This window comes from Morone saxatilis, unplaced genomic scaffold, assembly GCF_004916995.1.
Source record: "Morone saxatilis isolate NCDOM2014 unplaced genomic scaffold, NCSU_SB_2.0 Contig16, whole genome shotgun sequence".
NCBI lineage: Eukaryota > Metazoa > Chordata > Actinopteri > Moronidae > Morone > Morone saxatilis.
This window is the reverse complement of record NW_023339718.1, coordinates 21698374-21705044: the sequence shown is the minus strand read 5'-3', so window position 1 is coordinate 21705044 and position 6671 is coordinate 21698374. Positions and strand designations below refer to the sequence as shown.

Genomic DNA, 6671 nt, shown 5'->3' with positions numbered 1-6671 from the left:
CATTTAGGAGGATCTATGGAATATAATATTCATAAGTATGTTTTCATTAGTGTATAATCACCTGAAAATAAGAATCATTCTGTTTTTGTTACCTTAGAATGAGTCATTTTGGAGTCCACCATGCTGAAAAGCCATGTTTCTACAGTAGCCCAGAATGGACAAGGATTTAGCCTTCATAATAATGATGATCATTTGTCTTCCACATTTGATTTTTAAACTTGGGCATTCTAGCCTGCTCAGTGAATGCGCTGATAGAAAACAGGGGACATTCACATCACAGCCAGCTCTATAATGACATTTGTTGCTGTTCCCTCAGTGCTCTCTGAGACAGGCTTTGAACACTAGAAGTTAACAAGATGACGTCATCCAGGAATCTCTAGCACTCTTGCTTTCCAATAAAAGATAATTCGTCCCATCCCAATATCTACACTGCATTAGATCCAGATCTCTTCTAAAATCTCTCCAGCTCAACCTGGAGCCAGTAAAGAGATCGGTCTGTGAGATTCTTGCCAAAGATTGATCTATTTGAGATCTCGCATGTTAGCGGCTGACACACAGGAAAACGAGAATTGCGACCTTCTTCCAGCTAAGTCCTTCAGACGTTTAGATAAACGTTTCCAAAGACATTTAACCTCAGGTCATTAAGTCATCATATAAAGTCTTTGCCCCTCTTATCAGACTTTGATCTGAGTTATGATGCTCTCATGAGGCCTTTTTATATAAACACCACTTGAGCCACACTGTTAAACACAAACACTTACAGGAAACAAAGTCAAAATGGCTTCTGGAGAAGTGTGTGCAGATAGTAGCTGTGGTTCGAGTGGAAGCAGCGTATTACAGATGAGTGTAAATGAGCGAGTGTGCGTCGAGTTTCCATCTGCCGAGCCACGGCCAGCGGCTCATTAAACCATTAAAAAACCACACAGAGGATCTGTTCGAGGCACATGAAACTGAGAGGAATAACACTGAACATGGCTGCTGCTGAGGCGAGGCAATACAGGCAGACATGATCTGATCTTAACAGGCAAAACTTTATTTAAATCAGGAGTTAAACATCACATAGAACCAAGAGGACTTCCTGGATTTACTGCGGGGACTATTTGCTCTGATAATAAATGTGTCATCATGTTCCGTCATCCTCGGTGAAATATGAGATCAGTTTGGCGAAGGCAGGAGTTCATTTCCTGTCAGTGTCACCTGCACTGTGAGATCATTTAGAAACATCTGTGCTGTCATATTAAGATTTTTATTTATTTTGATCAGGCAGCTATAAACTCCTTGTTACAAGTTTTCAGCAGCATAGACGAATGAGTTTGACATCATAGTTTTGCAAAGTGTTTCACAGTCACTATGGGTTTCCCCTCACTCTAATCCCAACTGGCACCACTACAGGAAACACTACCTGATGGGTGAACAGACGTCAAAGACAACACTGGCATTCATGAAAGGAAGTGATAGCTTGGAGGCATACAATTCCCATGGATCAGACAATTTAGAACAGATCCGCAACTGGAAAATGTTCTCCATTCCTGTCCCTCATTTTCATGTTATATGATATTGAATCACTACTATTGTCCTCATGAAGCAAACACACACTGTACACATTAATCAAATTTACAAGCAGAATCAAAAAGCACATTGGTCATTTGAGTGGATTCGGCTCATTTGTTCTTCTCAAGAAGTTCCTGGTTTTGAATCCACATTTTACACGTATCCACAATTTTAAATGCAATGTATTAAGAAATCTCCCCCTTGTCAATGCTTGTCATGTTGGAAGTAGATATGCTATCCAGTGGCAAAAGGTAAAGACGCTGTTCAATGCATTGCTTTATCTCGTAGAGTTTAAAGCAAAAACATAGCTGTTCTGAAAGTTATAGGTGAGTACAGAACTCTGTATGTGTTAGCTCTGTAACTGCTGCTCCCCCAGTGCATGCTGGGATGGATTCTGAAAGCCTTCAACTCTCAGTCTGATCCATAAACAGTGATTTTGCCTTGCCATCTTTCTGGACTGTCATGTTAAAGCTTACACAGGTCTGTAGAAATTCGAAGCCCCATGTAAGAAGTGGACATTTTTTATGTCGTTTATTGTTGTTATTAGTTAGTTTTGAGTCGTTCAGCTTATAGAGAATCCAGAGACTGATGAGCTCCTCTGCTCCCTCCACCCACCACTGACAGAGTTATGATACCCTGCATACCTGTGTGTGTGTGTGTGTACACTGAGACATGTCTTCAGGGCTTATATTCACAGTTGAGCAGCAGCTCTGTCAGAGTAGTTACTGGAAAGATTTAAAGTCTCATTCTGAAATAGAAAACATTCAATAGTGTTATTTTTTTTTTATGTGAGACATCACTCCACGAGTGCACTGATTGTATTTGATCTACTGACAAGTTCAATAGAACTGTATTCTGTGTTTGGGTAAGGGTGAAAAAGTTAAAACAGTGAGTAATATTCAGGTCAAATTCTTCAATAACACAATCTTTCCATCCTATGTAAATCATAAAATTGGGCTAAAAAATCCCACATTCATGTTTTCAGGTGTGTGTTCACCTTGGCTGCGGTGTTGTCTGTCAGTTCAAAGCTCTACATGTTAAATCAAGCGCTTCTCACATTCTTCAGATACCAGCAGCTCTTTTTTTAAACCATCTGCTGCTCTGCTCCTTTCAGACCTCGTAACCATCACCTGCTCTAAGGTTACGTTTGCATTTTGACAATTTGCTCATGCACATGTGCAGAGTGCTACAGGAGTGAAAGCTGATACATCCACCTGAAAACACTGAACTGACCAGTCAGGAGGTTTAAACAAATCATTTTACTTGTCAAAATGAGTTTACATTTCATGGTCAGTACCACTCAACCCGTGGCTACACCCAAAATGCTTCAACACAGTTGGTAGATGGAACACACACTGTGGTGGATGGACATCTTGTTACTTCTGTTTTTGTCTTGCTTTTGATTGCAGCTGAAAGTGAAGGTTTTATAGTGTACTGATGGGTGTCAATGGTTTATCACCCATCACACTCACCAGATGACTTTCAGTAGATATTATGTGTTATGTACTATTGGGAAGAAACTTAAATTATATTCACACTGAGCGTTCTTCTGGTGCCAGCGTGCTTTGGTTCTGATAACCTATTCACAAAAATATTTAAAATATTGGCATTTAATTTCTGTTTTATTGTTTCCTGTTTATGACCAGCTGGGAGTCTTTACTGTCTCACAGTGTGTCATTACAGGCATCTGGACCCAACTGCGCTCTATGTGTGTGTGTGAGGCCTCTGCATAGTGTGTCTTTCATTGTTTATTGTGTTGCATAATCAGACAAACGGTGCTGCTGCTACAGAAAGGCTTTGTTCAGACTGATTACAGCACTGTGTTAACACACACAGGGTCTGCGCTGGTGTGGATGTGTTGTTACAGATACAGGTGAGAAGATAAAATATGAATCAGGAAGTCCAGTTAGAGATAGATCCATTAGCCCATTCACCCACGTGTCCACTCTTTCGATGAAAAGATGAAATCCAGATGTGATACAACAGCAGGTTACAGTTTCTATATGATTGAATGTGTTCACTGGAACAGCTTACTTTCTCGAATGACGGTTAATTTCACTCGAACTGAAACTAAAACAGAGAAAGACATTATAAGTGGGCACTTCCACAGATCACTTACTTACTATAAATAAATATACCAATACCCACGAGTGTCTGTGCGGACTGTTTACATGCAGCCTAGAATTTATGACCAAACGTATGTTTGGCATTGACCACATGAACCCACAAACACGTGAACACGTCAGCCAACGACTCCCAACATAGTACAAACAGGACTTACGGGACTGTGGTGACCCTAGCTGTCTCGTAGTGAATTTAACAATGGTATTTTTGAGGTGGTTACGTTAAAAAAAGGGAGTGCTCTCGGTTTGTGTCTGTTGATGAGGTATTATCTCTGGACATGAGGAAGCCGTGGGAGTCAACTGAACCATGAGAATTCTGTTCTGTTCTTCTGTCCCTGTCTACAGACATCAGGGGCTGATGTCAAGAAACGCAGACAGCAGGAGGAAATGAATTAATGGGCAGACTTTTCTGCTCAATGTGTTTGGAAACTGATTATTTAAGTAGATGTCTGTGCTTCGCTCAGTTGAAGCATCTGGTACAGACAGTCCGTAGCTGTATACTGTAGCTTTTCCTGAATATGCATAAGAAGCCTTTCAGGTGCTGCAAGTCTTTTCTTATTCTTGCTCAACCGTCTTGCACATAAAGTCCTAAAAAATATGATGTTCAGTCATGTTTTTGCAGGAAAACATTATTAAAATTGTGAATTGTCTTGAAGAAAAGTTCTAGTTTGGAGTATTATGGATCTTGGAGAGGAGAATGCATTCATACCTATTCTATCTGGTTAGATATATTAGATGTATCTCAAACTTTCTCCATTAGCAAGGGACTGAAATATGTCTCTATGATTCTCTGTTGCATTTACACTTTTTTCATACCAGATAAGTGTCCTATCTGCCAAAACAATGCACAACGGTGTATAATCTAAGTTTACATAGCCAAAATCATTTCAAAATACAGTAGATCTACACCATTAACATTATAATCTACCTGGAATGTGTGTTTGGAATTATTTGATTGGCCAACACTTGCTGGATTTTGCCACGTTGTTTGAACAATGACTCCACAACATGAGTTTTCATGTTAAAGATGGATCCACCAAAGGGTCTTATATTTCTGTTCTATACTGTTCCATTGTGTGTTCTGCTGTTCTGTTTTGTTCTCAGTGAACTCTGTCTCATTCACCCCTCAACCAGAAAGAGAGAGAGGGGGAGAAAGCGAGAGACATGCAGATTCCTGTGTGTAACAGTAAGAGAGAGAGAGAGAGATACTTGGAGAAAGGCATGTGGATTCCTGTGTGTTTGTGTGAGCGAGAGACGTAGAGAGGGAGAGAGGAGGAGAGAGAGAGAGCGAGAGAGAGAGAGAGAGCGAGAGAGAGCTCTGGGTTGCGTTGAATGTTAGGAATGTTGAGGCTTTTGGCTTCAGTTTGTTCTGACTGAGGGAGGAGGAGATAAAGAAGGAGGGAGGAGGAGAGAGGAGGGACAGAATGAGAGGAAAAGGAGGAGATGAGGAGGGAGGGAGGGAGGCAGGGAGAAGGAGATAAAAAAAAGGAGAAGACAAAGGAGAGGAAGCAAAGATGGAGGAAAAGCAAAGCAGAGAGAATTATAAAAGAAGTAAAATACTGTAGTTCATGCCATAATCCAGGCTGCAACTAGTGATTCATTTCATTGGCAATATATCTGCTGTTTATTTTTAACTTAAAGTTTTATCGGCTGTCATTGGTTTACAGTCGTCATACTAAGATTACACTTGATTTTAAACTGTACATGCCTCAGCAGCTTTAGTCCTCCATCAGTGTTATACAAGATGCGTTCGGCACATAATGCTGTGTAGGTCAACAACAGCATTCAGAGCTCGCCACACAGTCGGTGTAGTTACACGTGTAAGAGAGAAAAGAATAGACTCATAGCATAAGAAGAGAGTTTGGGCTGCATTAATGCGTGTGCAGTGTGAGTGAAGTGCCTGATTTATTCTAAAGTATCAACTACATAGGGACAAGGAGCGAGGACAGTAGGAAAGTGAAAAGCACTGTCAAGCCTATTTAGTCATGTAGGTATGAGGGCTTGTTGCAATAATGTAAGTGCCCCTAAACTCACTTCACACTCACAGCCATTTCATTTCATCCACAGTTTCAGCCTCAAATACAGTAAAAAATACTGTTTCCATGTCTTTAAGGGTAAAATAAATCCTGAAATACTCCAACAGGAAGCAGTTTGAAGTTACAAAAACAGTTGATGTTGGTGTTGATCTTCAGTTCTAAGACTGGAACAGATAAAATGTCACACTGGATGAAAAAAAACCTTTGCTGTCTTTTTCTTTCTCTACTTTCTCTATCTCTCTCTCTCTCTCTCTCTCTCTCTCTTGGACTCTTTTTCTCTTGATTGCTTTTACTGTGTCTGTCTCTCCATGTTTTTTTCTCTCTCTCTCTCTCTCTCTCTCTCTCTCTCTCCCCAGTCATGTGATTTTGCTGTAGAGATGAGCAACAGTGCAGGAATCTGAGCTGCAGCCAACACATTACATAAAGCTCTCTCTCTCTCTCTCTCTCTCTCTGCCAGAAAATAAAAAGTGGACCGCTGCGTTCTCGAGCAGCTCGGCTGAACTGAATGAATTCACTTCCTGAAGGCAGAACACAGATCTACGTCAGAAAAGAAAGATTGTTTCAAGAGCTAACTGTATTGTTCATCTATCTATCTATCTATCTGTGGTGTGTCCATTGTGCGCTATTGTAGAAACATGGCAGTTTAACGTGATAGACTCGCTCTCTCTCTCTCACACACACACACACACACATATATTTATACAGACGGCTGACAAATTTAAAGGGAAAACCTGAATAAATGGAGGAGAACCATAACAAAGGCAGATGCTTTTATACCGGACACAAGGGCTCATTGAATGGTTCGATGAAAATGAAAATGATGTGAATCTATTGTTCTATTAAACACAAATGGGAGATTGGAGAAGGGTCCAGAGATTAGGAGGTTTGTGTTAGTTTGTCACCCATCTGTATATATATAGGCTATATAGTTACATGTGTGTGGTATACACTGATCAGCCAT

The 6671-nt window shown here is 40.5% G+C and overlaps 1 protein-coding gene across 4 annotated transcripts in view; it reads left to right on the top strand.

The window, feature by feature from the left end:
* The window catches only part of ddr2l (discoidin domain receptor family, member 2, like), a 28083-nt gene that overhangs the window by 4300 nt on the left and 17112 nt on the right, over positions 1-6671 (top strand). The window contains exon 2 of one of the 4 annotated variants that reach the window (XM_035657819.1): positions 6168-6284. The exons of the other annotated variants lie outside the window; for them this stretch is intronic. The gene's annotated coding sequence lies outside the window, so the exon portion shown is untranslated. The remainder of the gene's footprint in view (positions 1-6167; positions 6285-6671) is intronic. 4 annotated transcript variants of the gene reach the window in all.